Below are 20,013 nucleotides of genomic sequence, written 5' to 3'. Positions count from 1 at the left end.
TTGTTGATCACGGAATATTCCCTAACGATATCCCAAGTGGAATGTGCTACGTGTCTAGCTCGAACTACAATTCCGCTGTCATTGTCTGCTAATTCCTGTCGAGCGGCTATAATTACCTAGGAAACCTTTTCACTCGAATCATGAGAGTACAAATGATAGCTCCGCCAATGCACTGCCATTTTATACCTTATGTACGCGATACTACCGCCGTCTGTACACGTACATATAGCTACCCGATGACTTTGTAGTTGAGTTTACTTTTGAGATGTTAGCAACAAACTTACCAAAAACGAGATTTTTCACTACTCCTATATCTCTACTCTTCAGCTTCTTTGTGTTTGCTAGAAACTAGTAAGTCGTATTCAGCTACCTGAAATCCTAAAAAAAACTGCCGCAAAATGTTCCAGTAAGCATCTTTTGAAGACGATTACATTAGTCGTAACCGAGTAACATGCATTAGGTCTTAGCAAAACAGCAGATAATTTCTTGCATGCAACTCATAGCGACTTATGCAGTTTATACGCGAACATAAACTGAGGAGCTGTGAAAATGGAAGTGGTGCCGAACGAACAGATTCTGTTGTAAATGCGATAGAAGTTCGGTGGGAGTCCTACTGTTTGCGGTTGACGCTGTACGTGCTTGCAGCGTGTCAGCTGACGCGGGGGAACCACAAGTCGCGTGGCCTAGGGCCAAGGTCAGCGACGCGTCAGCTGCGCGCGCATGCTCGTCATGTCCTCGCAGTCAGCTGAGGCGCTACTTTACCTGGGGTCCCGTTTGACGTACAGTTCGTGTGTCCCCGCGTCTCACGTGACACTGTTCGATGCGAACGACGCACTTCATTCGTGACATCTTATCGATAGTGGCTTCTTTTGCGTTCACGTGTACCCGAGAGAACCGTCACGCACCTACGATTCACAACGCTGGGAGCCGAAAAGGAATTTCATCGCTTAGAACTGAATGTGTCGCTAGAGCTTCCGCCTTGGAGGCACCACACTGACATTGCGCTATAGAGGAATAAACCTTCAAGGTATGAGCGCATGTCCTACTCAGTCATAAGTGTACTTTATTCTTGCAATGTTGCTTAACCTTCCGTTGCTCACACGGATGAAACTCATCATCCACATGATTTTCCCGCTCTGGTTTGACTTACTGGGCTGAGTTGAGTTCGCACCATTTTCAGTACCTTTCCGGTTCACTACATCCGCTAGCTTCAGCCATCATTGGCTTTAGGTTACGCAGGTTTGAATTGTGTATGAAACATTATTATAGCTTGGAAGATATTGGTCATCCATGCGAGTTCTACTGCTAAAATGTGAAACAAAGTAAGTATAGAGAACTTCTTCCAATTCATGGCAGTGTGATGCAAAAGGTCTCTTTTGCAGCCAACACTGTTCATCTCTTTAAAAAAAAGTAGGTACATATATGACTTTCCATTTTCCATGTGCATAATTTCATGCATATCGAAACTAATAACAGTTAATTCACTTTTTACCTAGAATACTTATGTATGTAAAGTAAATCTTCTGCATATTTTTAGTTTGTGGAATAAATATAAAAGGTAAAAAAAGCGTTGGATAGAGTTTAGCAGAGCTCCGGAGAATGGGTAGAATGGTACCGCGATCTGAGTGATTAAGATCTTGATACTGCTGGCTCAGAGAATGAGGATTATCTAAATGAAAGTGATATGGTTCGGGAACAGAATAAGAAGTGGCAGGAAATGATGAATATGAATCATAGGAAGAAATAACTCGAAAGGCCGTACTCCATTGAAGAAAAGATAGAACGGCTAAATGGAGGAAAAGAAAATATCCTACCAATGTTAGAACTATAATTTGTAATAGTATTACTCCTTTTCCTGGACCCATAAATGAAGCACGTTACAACACGGATAGAACTATTGGGAAGTTATTTTGGGATGAAAATTCCAACAAATGGCTTGGTTCAAATGGCTCTGAGCACTATGGGACTTAACATCTATGGTCATCAGTCCCTTAGAACTTAGAACTGCTTAAACCTAACTAGCCTAAGGACATCACACACCATCCAGCCATCACGAGGCAGAGAAAATCCCTGACCCCGCCGGGAATCGAACCCGGGCGCGGGAAGCTAGATTTGTGAACAATTGACAAGAATATTTACCAACCTAGTGTAGACCTGTACTTCACTGTATTTATGTATTACATAAATTACATTTACATTTAAATAAAACACTCCAGAAATAATAGATATACACCGGTCAAAGTCAGCAAATACACAGTTTATGTTGTGGATCACACCTGTCATCCGCGTCGCGTGACAGTGTCGGGAATTATCGCGCGAGTAACGGTGAGTTGAGGCCATTACGGAGCCCCATGGTGTTTTACGATTGTACTGGCCAATTTTCAGCAGAGCTGTCCTAAGCTCTATACACGCAAACAAAGAAAATATTTGATATGGTGTGTGCGTTTTTTTATATAACTGTTTGCAAGTTTAATATTACACGTTGTTCATTTAGTCTTCATGTACATTTCCAACATGCCTTACGTCGAAATTAGGATATACAAAAATAATTTTTACGCTTCAAATCTCAAAAGTTTATGCCATGATTTTTTCTGCAGTAAATTTTCACGTCTCGAGAACAAATTAGTGGGAAAGTGGCGTTGACTTGATTCACTACGGTTTCCATCTAAATACATACTCTGAAAACCACTGGGAAGTACGTGGCAGAAGGTACTTCCCAGTGTACCACTTGTTATGTATTCTCGTCGTTCCATTCACGTATGCAACGCACGACGGATGATTGCTTGAATACATTTGTAGCCGAAGTAATTAGTGTTGTATTTGTTGCTGTCTTGTCTTCGAGGTCCCAACGGATGCGACACCTAAGCGCCTGCAGTCTAGTCTTACATTCTTCATTTAAAGCTGGTTCTCGAAACTCTGTAAGCAACATAAATTTCTGTTAGTGGGGCATCCACAACTGTTCCTAATTGAAACTTCAGCTACAGCTGTACAAATTGCAACGGAAGTTTCAGTTACGAACTAACTTTGCAAGTAGGCTTCTGCCTTTTAGTTGTCGTGTACAGTGAATCGGTTACCGGTCAAGGTTTTCCAGCGTCTCCGCAAAACTCCGTTGTGCGTCAAATCTGTGACCATGCGTGGTGTCCTTTTTGATAATATTTTCTTTTTTATCATTCAGTTTCTGTGTTAATTCAGACCATATTTTACAACAGCTGACCAACTTAGCTTAAAATTTCTGTAATATACTCAAGATTGTCCTAAGTCAGTGATTGCTTATCGTAGAGTGCCTTCAACAGGTGACTTTGGCCATAGTTGCTCAGAACACTTCTAATTTCGTGTTTCCTTTCGTCGCTAGTGTTGTGTTTCCTGCGAAGTTTCTGAGAAGTTTCTGTCGCTCCATCACAACGTTCTTTCTTAAAGTTGTTCGTGCTAGTGTGCTGATGATTGTGCCACTGTGAAGCGGATTTTTCATTATTCTTCGCTTTGCGTCTAGGGCTTTGTCCGTCATATGATCCTAAACAACCAGAATTATCAGATTCACTCTGCTACCTGTTTTCCGCGTACTCACCACTTGGAATCCTACAACTATAACACAGTCCTTGTTAATTACACTCCACTGTGACTAGATGAGGCATGGACAGTTCGCTATTCTCCTAGCGGACGAATACACTACGAACATTTTAGGCCTTTCAGTTCGTTGATTAATATTGCTGTAATTACATTCTTCTTAGCTCCGATTGCATTTCAGGAAGATCAGTTACGTATATGTTTCTTACGAATACTCGTTTAGTGTCTGCAGTCAATATAGTCTTATTATCAAGGCTGAGTCTGGACGTTTGGAGCAGCGAAAACTGGACAGCTTTTGCAGTGCTAGATGGTAGTATTCAATCTACTATCCTGGGAGCCCTTATGGCAGATTCCGAAAATTATTAGAGATGCATGACAAATGAGTAATTGGTTGGTGCCGTAACGCCTGGCCGGAATGTTTCTCGAGTTTTTAAACTGGCGAAAGGATTTACGTCGTTTATTCTTACAGGGAATTTCCTTATGCCCACATTTCCCTGGAAAGCTCTCCCCCAATGACTGGAATCGTGGGAAAATGAATTTGGCCTTAAAGCGGTGTTGCGTCAGATGATAGCGTCAGAATTGTACCTAGTCAGTATGTTGTGAATCACCTGACCAACTTTAAGTACTGTAGTTAATCCATTCACGCAGTACTGAGGGGGCAGATACGCCAGCTAATACTTCGAATAAGTTCTACGGTATTATAAGAGCCGCAATCCTTAACTCGCTTTAACTATATGTTTATATTATACTTTTTCATGCTCTTTTTCATGAGTGAATTGAAACAGATTTTTTAGTATTACAATTGTCTTCGTTTTACGCTGTGAAATCCCCCCATGTTGTGCGACTTCTTTATAATCCGCACACGTGTTTCTCTTCACAGCTATTAGAAAACCGTTGTGGTTCCCGCAATTGTTAGCACTTTCGTTCGATGGCTAGCTCCTGAGATTCTTTCGTGTCCAAAGAACGTAATTTATAATCCACGTCTTCAACGTTCCTTCCACATGCTGATTCAGTAACAGTGGTCGTATTCTGTGAAAGACTTGTGATGGATCACACAGTGTGGATATATTCCATTATGAGGATGTATGGGGTATGACAGGAGGAATGGTCAGTATTCAGGGAAATACGAACTGAGCTGTGAGCATTTCTTCAGCTTCCATAATGTGAAGCAAATCTCTTCTACTGCAACCTCTGTGCTCTCCATATTTTGGGAGGAGGTGGTATGAACCTAAAGAAGTGCTTATATCCATTAAGGTACTCTTTGTAGTGTCCATGTCCACTTGACTTTTTAGTTTTGCATGACTGTCACAGTAACATCCGTGAATACTGACAATTCCTCCTGCGACACCCATTCTTCGCAGCACAGTATCAAATTAACAGCTGAATATCTGTCCTCTGACGATTGGTGTGGTTTTACAGACCTATCATTTAATTTCGTAATGGAAAGTATAACACTACGAAGCACCAGTCTGACAAATACTTGGTGTTCATGATGTACCTTGCATTAAATAGTTGAACTTCCATACTTCTCGCAATAGATGTACAACATTAGTATATATCGGAAGCACCATATACACAACTTGCCATGCCTAATACGGCGTAGGAAAGACGCTGCCATTCACAACAGCTTCCAATCGACTCCGAATCCGTAAAGAGAGGTCCTGCATTGTTTTAAATGAAATCTTCTTCCTACAAATTAGTGACGAGGAGGTGGATAGTGATCAAACACCATTGTTCCAACGCAGAGCACAAAGACCCACCAATATTGAGATCTGGTGACTGTAGTGGCCAGCGGAGATGCGACAGTCATCCTTGAGCCCACAGAACCAGTCCCGGACGATGAGAGTTGTGTGAGCAGGAGCCTGTCATCTTGGAAAACAAGATCACCATTGGAGAATAAACACTGTAACATGGGATGAACCTGACAAGCCAAAATGGTCAGACAATCCTTGACAGTAATACGACATTGTCAAGTAACTGTAGGAAGTATAGACCTATATCTCTAATGCCGATCAGTTGTAGAATTTTGGAACACGTATTACGTTCGAGTATAATGACTTTTCTGGAGATTAGAAATCTACTCTGTAGGAATCAGCATGGGTTTAGAAAAAGACGATAGTGTGAAACCCAGCTCGCGCTATTCGTCCACGAGACTCAGAGGGCCATAGACACGGGTTCCCAGGTAAATGCCGTGTTTCTTGACGTCCACAAGGTGTTTGATACAGTTCCCCACAGTCGTTTAATGAACAAAGTAAAAGCATATGGACTATCAGACCAATTGTGTGACTGGACTGAAGAGTTCCTAGATAACAAAACGCAGCATGTCATTCTCAATGGATAAACGTCTTCCGAAGTAACAGTGATTTCAGGTGTGCCGCAGGGGAGTGTCGTAGGACCGTTGCTATTCGCAATATACGAGGGCAGTTCAATAAGTAATGCAACACATTTTTTTTCTCTGCCAATTTTGGTTGAAAAAACCGGAAAGTTCTTGTGGAATATTTTCAAACATTCCCGCTTCGTCTCGTATAGTTTCATTGACTTCCGACAGGTGACAGCGCTGTACGGAGCTGTTAAAATGGCGTCTGTAACGGATGTGCGTTGCAAACAACAGGCAGTGATCGAGTTTCTTTTGGCGGAAAACCAGGGCATCTCAGATATTCATAGGCGCTTGCAGAACGTCTACGGTGATCTGGCAGTGGACAAAAGCACGGTGAGTCGTTGGGCAAAGCGTTTGTCATCATCGCCGCAAGGTCAAGCAAGACTGTCTGATCTCCCGCGTGCGGGCCGGCCGTGCACAGCTGTGACTCCTGCAATGGCGGAGCGTGCGAACACACTCGTTCGAGATGATCGACGGATCACCATCAAACAACTCAGTGCTCAACTTGACATCTCTGTTGGTAGTACTGTCACTATTGTTCACCAGTTGGGATATTCAAAGGTTTGTTCCCGCTGGGTCCCTCGTTGTCTAACCGAACACCATAAAGAGCAAAGGAGAACCATCTGTGCGGAATTGCTTGCTCGTCATGTGGCTGAGGGTGACAATTTCTTGTCAAAGATTGTTACAGGCGATGAAACATGGGTTCATCACTTCGAACCTGAAACAAAACGGCAATCAATGGAGTGTCGCCACACCCACTCCCCTACCAAGAAAAAGTTTAAAGCCATACTCTCAGCCGGTAAAGTCATGGTTACAGTCTTCTGGGACGCTGAAGGGGTTATTCTGTTCGATGTCCTTCCCCATGGTCAAACGATCTACTCTGAAGTGTATTGTGCTACTCTTCAGAAATTGAAGAAACGACTTCAGCGTGTTCGTAGGCACAAAAATCTGAACGAACTTCTCCTTCTTCATGACAATGCAAGACCTCACACAAGTCTTTGCACCCGAGAGGAGCTCACAAAACTTCAGTGGACTGTTCTTCCTCATGCACCCTACAGCCCCGATCTCGCACCGTCGTATTTCCACATGTTTGGCCCAATGAAGGACGCAATCCGTGGGAGGCACTACGCGGATGATGAAGAAGTTATTGATGCAGTACGACGTTGGCTCCGACATCGACCAGTGGAATGGTACCGTGCAGGCATACAGGACCTCATTTCAAGGTGGCGTAAGGCCGTAGCATTGAATGGAGATTACGTTGAAAAATAGTGTTGTGTAGCTAAAAGATTGGGGAATAACCTGGTGTTTTTCAATGCTGAATAAAACAACCCCTGTTTCAGAACAAAAATGTGTTGCATTACTTATTGAACTGCCCTCGTATATAAATGACCTTGTGGATAACATCGGAAGTTCACTGAGGCTTTTTGCGGATGATGCTGTAATGTATCGAGGGGCTGTAACGACGGAAATTGTACTGAAATGCAGGAGGATCTGCAACGAATTGACGTATGGTGCAGGGAATGGCAACTGAATCTCAATGTAGACAAGTGTAATGTGCTGCGAATAAACAGAAAGGAAAATCCTTATCATTTAGCTACAATATAGCAGGTCAGCAACTGGAAGCAGTTAATTCCATAAATTATCTGGGAGTAGGCATTAGGAGTGATCTAAAATGGAATAACTATATAAAATTAATCGTCGGTAAAGCAAAGCCAGACTGAGATTAATTGGAAGAATCCTAAAGAAATGCAGTCGGGAAACAAAGGAAGTAGGTTCAGTACACTTGTTCGCCCACTGCTTGAATACTGCTGACCGTTGTGGGATCCGTACTAGATAGGGTTGATAGAAGTAATAGAGAATATCCAACGGAGGGCAGCGCCCTTCGTTACAGGATCATTTAGTAATCGCGAAAGCGTTACGGAGGTGATAGGTAAACTCCAGTGGAAGACTCTGCAAGAGAGACGCTCAGTAGCTCGGTACGGGCTTTTGTTGCAGTTTCGAGAACATACCTTAACCGAGGAGTCAAGCAGTATATTGTTCCCTCCTACGTATATCTCGCGGTATAAAATCAGTGAGATTAGAGCCCACACAGATGGATACCGACAATCTTTCTTTCCACGAACAATACGAGACTGAAATAGAAAGGAGAACCGATAAAGGTACTCAAAGTATCCCCCGCCACACATAGTCAGGTTGCTTGCGGAGTATGGATGTAGATGTAGATGTAGACCGATGGAATACCGTGATATGGCTGCACAAATCATTACCGAAACCAAATGTTTCACTCTTGAGGTGTAAACTTGCCAGAACGCGGAGGCAGTGTGACAGAAGAGTCATTCGACGAAATGACTTTCTTTCATGGCTTCATAGTCCAGGTTTTATGGCTTCGATATCACATTTTCTTGTTAGTAGAATTTCATGACTGATGAGTGATTCTGGAGTTTTCCTATATATTTTATTTGTTATGTCTAGTTTCGTTGGACCAAACTGAATAACAAGTCTCCTTAGTCTTGGAACGAGTCAGTATATGTACGGATTACATATAAAATAAATCTAAAAGAATCCTTTGCAGATGACAAGTTGCGATTACGCATTACCGTAATCAATAGTATCATACAGGAATTAGGTTGTATTTTCCCACGAACTCCGCGGCAGAATACCATGAGTGATCCAAAAATGGCACAAATGGCTCTGAGCGCTATGGGACTAACATCTGAGGTCATCAGTCCCCTAGAACTTAGTACTACTTAAACCTAACCAACCTAACCACATCACACACATCCTATCCGAGACAGGATTCGGTCTTGCGACCGTAGCTGTCCCACGGTTCCAGACTAAAGCGCCTAGAATCGCCAGGTCACACCGGCTGACAGTCCATTAGGTAATTCTTCAATTTGAAATGGTGTATCTATCCGCCACTGTGCCGATCGGTTCGGTACGCGAGATATTGTAATTCTTGTAGTAGCTAATTCAAAATGGATATAGCAGAATAATACACAACAGTCGAGGAGGTGCAATCCAAATATAGATTGTATTTCTGCCTAGTATTTGTTGAGTGAAAGTTGCTAATTTCTGTCTGTAATTGCATACTGTTGACTGAAAACGAGATTGGATGCTGTTTATATTATGAGGCCCGTTTCAGTATTCCCGTACTCTTGAACTGCAGTCGACAAAATCTTCGCGAACTTACGCGACATACTTCTCGAACTGCCGGTTTATGACCCAAAAATACCGTTTCTGAATGGGAAGAGTTACCCCAGAGTGTAATGTTCTATACCTTAAGGGAATGAAAATAAGAAAAGTAGACTAACTTTCTTGTGGGCTCTTCACTTAATGCAGATAATGGTCCAACGGTAAATATAGTAGCATTCAGTTTCTGAACAAGATCCTGAACATGGGCTTTCCATGACAGCTTACTATCTATCTGAACACATAGAATTTTGAATTCTTCGGACTCAATAATCACGTTCCCACTCCGTGTAATCGAAATGTCGAGCTCCCCCTGCAATTTCCAGCTTACGGAGCACCCTTCTTGTTGTTTTGGTGCTGACAGAGTTCGCGACGGCGTCTCAGTTACGCTGTGTCTTTTACACCTATGGTCAACTTATGTTTCGTCACAGATCTGTCCCTTGCGATTACGCAACACACAACTTCCTCCGCGTCATTACTTAGCGGATAATGTCTTCTTGCTTTCTTCGTATGCGGTGTAATTCTTCCATATGGTGCCTCTTGCAACATCAAACACTTCTGCTGCCTTGGTTACGGTAACACACAACATACGATCATCAACAATTAGTCCCTGTTCGAATTCACTCGATATAACACACTCATAGCTATATATAGGACACTGTTCTGGGGCCCTATTCTGTATCGTTCATACCGACCGGTACAGTAGGTTAGCCTCGGTAGTGACGTCAATTTCAGTGTCATATCCGAAGTTCCTATTCAGTAAGCTGCTGAGACCTGATACTGATCGGTCCTTCTACCAATTTTACGACACCTGGACCGAGTGGTTTTGAATTTCGACATAGCCCCCTCCTTCGGTTTGGTGTGGTTTGTTTACATCTGGTATTTGCTATTTTAAACATACTGAATGGTTTCAGCTCCGGATTTAGTGATTATGTTACTGAAAAATCACCAGGCCGTGTCTGGGTGGTAAGTTAGTTCGTAATAGACTATTTTCCTTTGTTACAAATATGGTTTTTATTGTTGTTACTGTGAATGATTATAACATAAAAAACAGTTTCGGTCAATATTCCCACAAAATACCTGTAATTTTTACATAATTAAGGGTTTAAAAATAATTAAAATTCAAAAGGTCGGCTCTGTATACGTATATCTCATGTCTTAGCTGAAATTACTGGTGACTTCGCGTACTCTTTTCCGCAAATGCTTTACTTATTAACTTTCGAAACTCGTTTAAGACTTCTAAGTAACAATGCAAAGGAATTTTGTGAAGCCTGATAGCAGAAACCATCCAAAATTTCATGCGTTTACGGCTTACGCCCGTATCATTCGGCAACGAAGTCAGCCTGCGTCTCTCTCAAATGGAATTATATAAAATGAACCTTTGCGAGTTGTAGTAGCGATGGTGGTAATGTGACGAACTGCCATGGCGAAAGACGTGGATTCGCATACCGCTGGATGCGAAATATATTTTTTCCTCTTCGTGTTTGCAACACATTCTGAGACTGTTAATCGTCCAAGTTCACCATTTTTCTGAGGTATTCGTTATAAGTTACACGTAAGAGCGCGCTTTCTCAGTAACGAGTATCTCCGATTTTGTGACTTCCATACGTTTAAGGAGTGAAAGATGAAATTACTGTGCGTGAAACAACTGACAGTGACATTTATACTTCTTCTCACAAATAATTCAAAATTTGTTTAAAGAATACGTAGCGATTTCCGAGAGTGTGATCAGACAGGAATCTAAGAGCACAACGTAAATTACTGCGAATGGAACTAGCAGCTATCGTCTTTATACTCTAGCTAGTCACAAGTATTTATCTGCGATCGAATCCTTAACAACAATAGACAGAGATGAAAGATTCCCGCCACAATACCACCATACATGAAACATTCTGATTAATCAGATGCATGTTATAAACTACAACGAATTTCTATAGCTGCACTCGCCACTTGTCCTAGAAAAGGTGATTTTTTAAATTTTGTTTTTATGAACCAAATCGTCGATGAATCATATAGGGAAATAGGCTACTTCATAATTTGGATCTCTAGAAGCGAGTTACAACCACAGTCTATGCATCTTCCTATTCTTTGGACGAGTTCCGTCTTTGGAACTAACTGAAGGCAGTTTATTCCCGTACGCGGTTCGCTTCTTTCATTTGTGAAGCACCATCACGAACAAAGGAAGCCTAAGGCTTATGGCAATAAACAAACTGCCTTCAATTAGTTGCATAGACACAACGTACCTCCTCGAATTTTGAAGCAACTAAGGAACGACAGAAAACTAAAAAATGACGAATTTTTCTGGTGTTTATATAGATGTATTTGTACAATGTGGTACTACACTCCATTCCTAACTCATATTCCGAAACGTAAATTCCAAAACTAAGACGTAAATGTGGATGAGAATAAAATGACATAATGTGACATTTACGACAGTTTCCAGAACTCAGTCAATATCCTATCGTTATCATGCGTTCATGGAAGCACTTGGTCAACGAAATTTGAACAGTATGACGTAGTCTTAATCATATGCCTGTGTAGGCTGCTAGCCGCTTCGATTTCATGCCGCTGTGGTGGTGTTGTGCGCATGCGCGGATTTGAAGCAGATTGCTTTTGATTGGCTGGCATGAAGAGAACTGACAACAGCGTTTCCATTCGCTAGGACCGTTCGGCATCGCTTCCGAAATGCTTAAAGAATAGTGTTTGGGCTCACTTTCAAAAACAAGACCATTCGGTGCTCTCGCGTACCGAACCGATCGGACTTGTTGAGGGCAACCTACAAGCTCAGCTAGTACCTGCATTTACGTTCAAGCATATGTTTCACGTGATGTGCCTTTAATTTTGTCCAGCCCCTTAAGTATGAAGTACCACCCTGATTGGCACGAATACAGTCTTATACTAGATGTAGGATGGAAGCAAATAGTTCAAATGGCTCTGAGCACAACGGGACTTAACATCTGAGGCCATCAGTCCCTTAGAACTTAGAACTACTTAAACCTAACTAACCGAATGACACCACACACATCCATGCCCGAAGCAGGATTCGAACCTGCGACCGTAGCAGTCGCGCGGTTCCGGACTGAAGCACCTAGAACCGCGCAGCCACTGCTCTGAATATCATCTTGAGGAAGTTCTTGCCCTGCCATGCTGGAGACTGGTATGGAAGTATACGTCTTCCCATTGCATATCAGATATACTCTATGAGCAGCAAAGTAGCGGACCAAGCAGACCTGTCAAGAATCCATTCATTTTTCAAAGTGTTTTTGGCATGAAATTGCATTATTGTCATGAAGGGTACGACAACAAGGTATTACTATGCTTGTCACAAAATGGCGAACATTGAGCCTCTTATCAGTAATTACCAAGTCAGTGCTGTTACCACATCCAACGGCTCGCCAAACTGGGATTGCAGGAGATGAAGTGGTATAGGCACGACAAGAGCTGCTTCTTTTTATTTTTCACCTTATCTTCTACCGCCTCATTGGCGTCGATATAATCTCCACAAACAGAAGCTAGACTTATCGCTGAGCACCACAGAATGGCAGTCAATGTCTCAGTTACCTCTAGCTCTTCTCCAAGCTTGTCCCTGTTGGCTGTGATGCGTTGTCAGCGCTTAGTAACGTATGGCAACTCGAGATCTCCACCCAGCTCCAGTAATCACATTTCGTGGTGACGTTCTGCACGTGTCCACTGCCCGGGTTTCTGCTGTTGTCATCATTCTACTCGTCAGAGTCAGTCGAACAATCATACTATCTTTTCGTGGCGTAGTTCTTTTCGGAGGTCACATGCCTGCTACTCGTGCCACTCTGTCGAGCTGAGTCCATCTCGTAACCAGTCGCTCTGCAGCCATTGCACTATAGACTGTGTGATCTGTGATCTACCGATACTTTACTCCCCAATTCCCCATGTCAATAACTTGATTACTTAATCTCCGTAAGATGATAACAGCTGGAACTTGCACAACCTCTGCCCATCCTCTGTTCCGATCTCCAATTGAAAAGTTCCAGTAACTTACGACACGTTTAATTGCCATCGTGTACTCATGGTTATCTTTACACACTGACTGAAAAAAAATCGCAGCACCAAAAAAATGTTGACGTAGAGAAATGAAATTTCTGGAATACATTTATCTTGGTGGTCTATTTAAGTGATTATATTTGCAAGATCACAGGTTAATGTAAGAGTGAGTTAAGCCATTGCAAATGTAAAATGCTGGTACAGTAATAAGTGGTGTAACCGCCAGAATGTTGAAGCAAGCAGGTAAGTGTGAATGCATTGGGTTGTACAGCTGCCGGATGTCTGTTTGTGGGGTGGTGTTCCACACCTCTTGCACTTGGTCAGTCAGTACAGGAACGGTTAATGCTGGTTGTGAATGACACTATGTCATCCGATCACGTCTCGTGTGTGTGCCATTGGAGGCAGATCTGGTGTTCGAGCAGTCAAAGACAAGATGTCGACGGCCTGTAGAGTCTGTTACAAGAGCGGTATGTTGACGAGCGTTATGCTGTTGGAAAGCACACTCCGGAATGCTGTTCATTATTGGCAGCACTACATCTCGAATCAGTACAATTTGGCGTACAATTTGGCAGTCAGGGTCAGTCGGATAACCACGAGAGAGCTACTGCAGTCACACGAAATCGCACTCCAGACCATAACTCCGCAACTAAAATTAGCACGCCGACAGTTTGCAGGCCCTTAACTGGCCTCCTTCTAACCAACACATTGCCATCACTGGCACCTAGACAGAATCAGCTTTCCTCAGAAAACACATCTCCACCTTGACATCACTGAAGTCGCAATTGGCGGTGGTTTGGAGTTAGTGGAATTTGCGCTACACGACGTCTGGCTCGCAGCTGTCCTTGAAGTAACCGATTTGCAGCACTTCTTCATGTCACTGTTGTGCCAAATGTTGTTCAGATTTCTGCTACAGTTGCAGTACGATGCGACAGAGCCATTTAGTCCACTAAAGAGGAACTGAGTCGGTTTCATACCCCGCCAACCACAAACGTTAAGGATTAATTGCATATACCAGAAAATTTGTCACATTGTCTCCTACACCCTTTTTTTTAAAAAAAAAAAAAAAGAAAGAACTGGAACATCTCCACTGGCGCGCTGCCATGGTGACCAACGCAAGAAGTTGCACTGTCACCTCTGGGCAGTGGGTGGTATTGGAATTCATGAATCACAGGATGCGGGACCCTGATGTTGACAGAAAGCGAGTGAAGGGAAGCGGGTTTACGGCAGAGGGGATAAAAGTATTACGGTAAGTGCCGTGGTGGGAAGAAAAAGAAAAAGGAAAAGCTCTGCGAGAGCGTAGGCAGGTAACAGTGCTACTAGTGGATTCGTGCCAGTAGCGACAGTGTACGAGTATGTGTGGGTACTGGGAAATGTTAGTGGATTTACCATTGTAGCTGGCCTCCAATGAATCTCCTGGGCCAATTGCAGAGTCGACGTTCCTATAACTTACCAAGTCGTCATAAGAGCGGTGAATCGGATTATGAAATTTGCCGCTCGTTGTGTAGAGTCGTGTGCGGTTGGTTTGTCTTGTGTGTTCGGATTCCCTGTCTGTGCCGACTAGCTGTATGAGGGTAAGTGGCGGTGGCACTCAGATCTGCAGTAGCGTAGGGATTCATCATTGTTTATGTGCTTAATTTAAGCCTCCCATACATGGTTTATTTTCCCCTAAGGTAAAGTGGTTTGGGCGGTTATGCTTTCACCTGTGGTTTTGATCACAGTTCCGCAGATTAAGGATCAAGCTATAATTGAGTGTCTCGAGTTCCTCTAGAGTCATGCGACGATTTTTTTGAATACATCCACGAGAATTTCGAGAAGTATTTCAGTACGTAAGTCCGCGGTACGTCTAAATATCGGGGTATTGTTTATCACCTGTAAAACCTTGTTCTGTATGACCTGCAGGCGGGCAGAGGTGTTGGAGCTGCGTATCTCGTCAGAGGTTTGATAATTGTCATATACATAGACCTCGATAGCTTCCCGTTCACTGTGCTTTGCCTGTTAAGCGTAGGGTACAACTGTTTAATCCTCGCGTCTGCTTTATGGGCAACGTGTTGTATGTGGTCGGCGTCGTTCCCCCACCCCCTCCGCCATGTGAGTTCCCTATTCAATCAGACTCCGAGGTATCTGGCTGGTTCAAATGGCTCCAGAGCACTATGGGACTCAACTGCTGTGGTCATAAGTCTCCTAGAACTTAGAACTACTTAAACCTAACTAACCTAAGGACATCACACACATCCATGCCCGAGCCAGGATTCGAACCTGCGACCGTAGCGGTCGTGCGGTTCCAGACTGTAGCGCCTTGAACTTAGAACTACTTAAACCTAACTAACCTAAGGACATCACACACATCCATGCCCGAGCCAGGATTCGAACCTGCGACCGTAGCGGTCGTGCGGTTCCAGACTGTAGCGCCTTTAACCGCTCGGCCACTCCGGCCGGCCTCCGAGGTATCTGACTTTTCACACAACGTATAGGTGTAGAGTTAGCTGTGTACAGTGTTGGTGTCTCAGCAGTTGCCTCGGTCTGCGTGTGAACAGAACTGCCTCGCGTTAGTCGATATTTACCTTGATAATCCATTTCTCGATCAAGGCTGACGGTTCTGAGTGCTATCTTTAGACGTGAGTTAATTTTTGATCATTTACAGTATCGCGTTGGGATGTCTGTGTCATCGGCGTAGATGGCACCATCATGTTGCTGGAATACCGTTACTCAGAGGTTAAACAAGACGCGCCCCAAGGTGTCGTCTCAGATTATTCCGGCCGGAATACCATCTCGTGTTGATGTTTTTCTCCCTGTATGTCGATTTTAAAACTTCTGTTAGTGACGAAAGAGTGTATCAAACGTAAGAGTCTGTCGGGATAACCAGCGTCACTGAGTTTGCGGATGAGACCGTTGTGCTAGAGACGGTCGGAGATTTTGTCGATGTCCAGAAACACAGCCTCTATTGCTGGTGTTGTAGCCGTCCGTTATGTATTTTGACTACGTGGAGTTGTTGGCTTGTAGTATGGTGATTCCTAAAGCCAAATTGCTCCGGCATCCTGGCTACATTATTGATGCAATTCTCAACAATCTTATCTAGCGAGCTCAGCAGGCTAATACGTCGCTAATTTTGTGGTAGGGAGTGGTCTTTGCCTGCGTTTCTGAAAATCAGGACGTTCTCCACCTTCCAAAAGTCAGGGACATGTTGATGTCAAAGGATGGCATTCGTGATGTGTGTTCAGTATTCTTCATCTACACCTACATACATGCTCCGCAAGCCAAGGTACGGTGCGTGGAGAAGGGTACCCTGCATTTCCTTTTCTGTTCCACTCTCAAATAGGGCGAGGAAAAAAACTGTCTGGATGCCTCCATACGAGATCTAATCTCTTTAATCTTATCTTTCTGATCCTTACGCGAAATCTACGTTAGTGCAGTAGAGTCGTTCTTCAGTGAGCTTCAAATGCCGGTTCTCTGAATTTTCTCATTAGCGTTCCTCAAATCCGGAAGAATCTCTATAATAATTGCGTGTTGTTGATAACTACTGGAAACAGATCTAGCAACCCGCCCCTGAATTGCTTCGATGTTTTCCCTTCATACGACTACATGTACAATTCTCCAAACTCTCGAACAGTACTCAACAACGGGTCGCAGTAGTGACCTATACGCGGTCCCCTTTACAGTTAAATCACATTTTCCTGAAATGCCCCCAATAAACCGAACTCGACCACTCTCCTTGACTACAGAGATCCTTACACCCTCATTCCATTTCATATTGCTTTGCAACGTTATGCTTAGATGTGCCTGTATAAAGCAGCACACTATTAACACTGTATTTGAACATTATGAGTGATTTTCCTACTCATCTGCATTAACTTACATTTTTGTACATGTAGAGCTAGCTGCCATTTATCACACCAACTGGAAGTTTTGTCTAAGTTGCCTTGTATGCTCCTACAGCCACTCAACGACGACACCTAGTCACACACCATAACATCATCAGCAATCAGCCGCAGACTGATGATTACCCTGTCCGCCACAGCATTCTTATGGATAGAAAATAACCGTCTTTAGGACAGGGTTTTGGTACTATCATGGACAGTAGCTTTCCTACCTAGGGTGGGGGCTAGTGTACTGGCCATTATCATATAACCTGTACTACAACAGAACTAATAGTCCTACTAATGGGAAAGCCACGTATATCACTATTACACAGGGAATTGTGCATATAGCATAATGTTACTCCTTTTACAGGATGTGACCGTGATGTACGACAGTCAATTCCTTTTCCTATGAGTTTTCTAGGTGTTAGAAAGAAACGCAGTAGAAATGGAATGACACTGAATCGAGGACTTTTTTTGTACCAAGTTCTTTAAGTGATTTGTCTAATGGATTTACGGTTGCCAGACTATTTGGGCAAATAAATGGTTAAGTTTACGGAAAGTAGAAGAAGTAAATTTGTCTTACTTGCTGTTCCCTAATGTAACTTCATAAATTAATATAACTTCACGAATATATTTCTGAGAAAAGGCACAGGAATCTTTAAGCTTCTACACCCACATACATATATAATTTTCATCTAGAAAGGCCGCGAATTTTTAATCAATACTATGTGCAAACAAAATTTGTCCACGGGGGGATTTTTGCATTCTGTTTACCCAGTAAAGTGAATACTTAAATATTCTAAAAGCATAAGCAATTTTCTGTTCAGTACTCCTGTTACTTTGTCATTCACTTTTTATATGCACTCATACTTCAGTGTTACTGAGACAGATTGCTGAATTTCATTTGTAACTAAAAGAATTTTATCTGTACTTGACTCAAAACTTATTTACTCACCTTCATTTTAAAAAAGTTAGTCCACAACAATTATTTTCAGACATTTATTCAAAGATGAAAATTAGTGCTTGTAGATACTGAACAAAACGCTCCAAATGTTTCTACGAGTAAAAGAGATTTACTCTGAATGATCAAACACCTGGAAGGAAGCCTATATAGTTGAATGATTAGGAATAAATACAAGGATGAACTCAATTTTAAGTCTGAAAAATTAATTTTTATTAATGGTTCACTCTTCTACAGTTGTAAGTATACTGTTTGTAACCTGTTAGCTGTAGCCATTGGGAGTGGCAGATAATAATGGCGGCTACACTGCCCACAATGCAGGGTACAAGTTGCTTGAAGTATGGGCTAATTAATACTTCAGGGCGTCATTCTAACGTCAATTATTTAGCGCAACAACTTGTGCCTAAGCCGTGTTAATTGAGCAGTCGTCATATGAGGCTATTGTGCAACAATTACCAGGCAAGGCATTGCCTGCTTCGTCCGAGTGCTGCCTGTTTCACTGCTGCCTACAAACTGTGTCTTCTCGTTTCCACTCGCTCTACAGGTATCGCACCAAAATCCCAAGCCAACGTTTATGTTTCCCGCAGTAGCTACCCTACACTACAAAAGCACTACACATTGTCCGTAAGTGTGTACCATTTTATATATATGACAACTGGCAGACATATAAAAATTACATCCACAAACATTTTCATTTCATTAATCCGTGAAAATATATTATTTCGTAAACTATACATTTAGGATATTTCTTTGCGTAAGATACAAATATAACTTAACAACGTACTCTAACACCACATAATCACATTTTACACGAAGTTCTTGCATATGACAGTTATGTTGTGATAAAATTGGAAGGGGAAAAGTTAGAAATTAGATGAATGCTTGTATTGCGCTATGATCTCTGCCTTCTCCTCTGTGGAGTATGCAGTTCCAGCTGGCCCTTGCAGAGCGGTTGTATAGTGTCGCTCCCTGATGCCAGCTTGGTTTTCGTCCCACTGTGTGTTTTTAAATGTTTAAGTATTTTCCCGATAATATCCTGGAACCCGTCAATATGCAGTTTCAACAACGGGCGCCTGGTGAGCTGCCAGTTTCCGCTGAGACGGTTTCTAATTGAGGCAAGGTCCGGCTCTTCCTGCGGAAGGTCCGTGGAATGTCGCTGTCGTGTGAAAATTGAAATGGCGTCAGCCATTGCATCCTGGATTCTAGAGGTGAGTGCTTCTACAACTCCATCAGGTTTTTCTGTGCGAGTAATGTCGTCTGTTTCTGGGATACTACTATTAAACGTTTCCTTGAATACGGTTCAATTCGCACGCTTGCAGCTTATTATTAGAGTGGTTCTGCGTCCCACAGTTGTTCTTCAGTGTGCAGTGTTACTGGCATGTGATCGGGGATCAGGTCATTCTAACTGCAACGTTGAGTGTTCGTGTGTTGCCCTACGTCTGTTATGTCTGCCGTCTGTCGCCTGTGATTAGGCACCAGCGTGGGTAAGTGTAGCCTTTGTATAATTTGGTTTCGCCGTTGTTAATGCTCGTACATACTGTCTTGAACTGCGGGAAATCGTGGAAAAATCATCGCTCTTCCTGTAGAAAGTATATTATTAAAGTAACGACCGATTTCACGCTAATTTAGGCGCATCGTCACGTGACCTAAACAGGAATCGGAAAGGAAGTATTTTACATTTTCTTCCCTTTTTTACGCTGGCTTAGTAACTCTCATTATATGAAGTAAAATAGTAGTGTACATTAGGCACTTATATTGTGACTACAACATTACTTTATGCTTCCCGTCGTTTACGTCATTGATAAATGGAAATACGCTAGAAGCGTTTGTAAGATTGATTAAAGAAGATGTCCCTAAAGCAAAATAAGAATAGGTTTTGCTGCAGAGAGAATAAAATATCTGCTGCAAAGCGCGTGAAAATGTGTATAACCACAAAGGAAACATACCAAATTATCAGCTGGAGGTGATGCGGGCATCGCCGTAAGGGTCACGGAACCCTATACAAGCAGCCATGAGGAAAACTGCATTGGCTGTGATACCCGGAATAC

The 20,013-nt window shown here is 42.7% G+C and overlaps 1 protein-coding gene across 1 annotated transcript in view; it reads left to right on the top strand.

Moving 5' to 3' along the window:
• The first annotated feature begins 772 nt into the window (after window positions 1-772).
• The window catches only part of LOC124615410, a 349,233-nt gene continuing 329,992 nt past the window's right edge, over window positions 773-20,013 (top strand). Inside the window, exon 1 of the mRNA XM_047143272.1 lies at window positions 773-1,027. The gene's annotated coding sequence lies outside the window, so the exon portion shown is untranslated. The remainder of the gene's footprint in view (window positions 1,028-20,013) is intronic.

This window comes from Schistocerca americana, chromosome 5, assembly GCF_021461395.2.
Source record: "Schistocerca americana isolate TAMUIC-IGC-003095 chromosome 5, iqSchAmer2.1, whole genome shotgun sequence".
Classification (NCBI taxonomy): Eukaryota; Metazoa; Arthropoda; class Insecta; order Orthoptera; family Acrididae; genus Schistocerca; species Schistocerca americana.
This window is presented reverse-complemented; position numbering and strand designations above follow the sequence as displayed.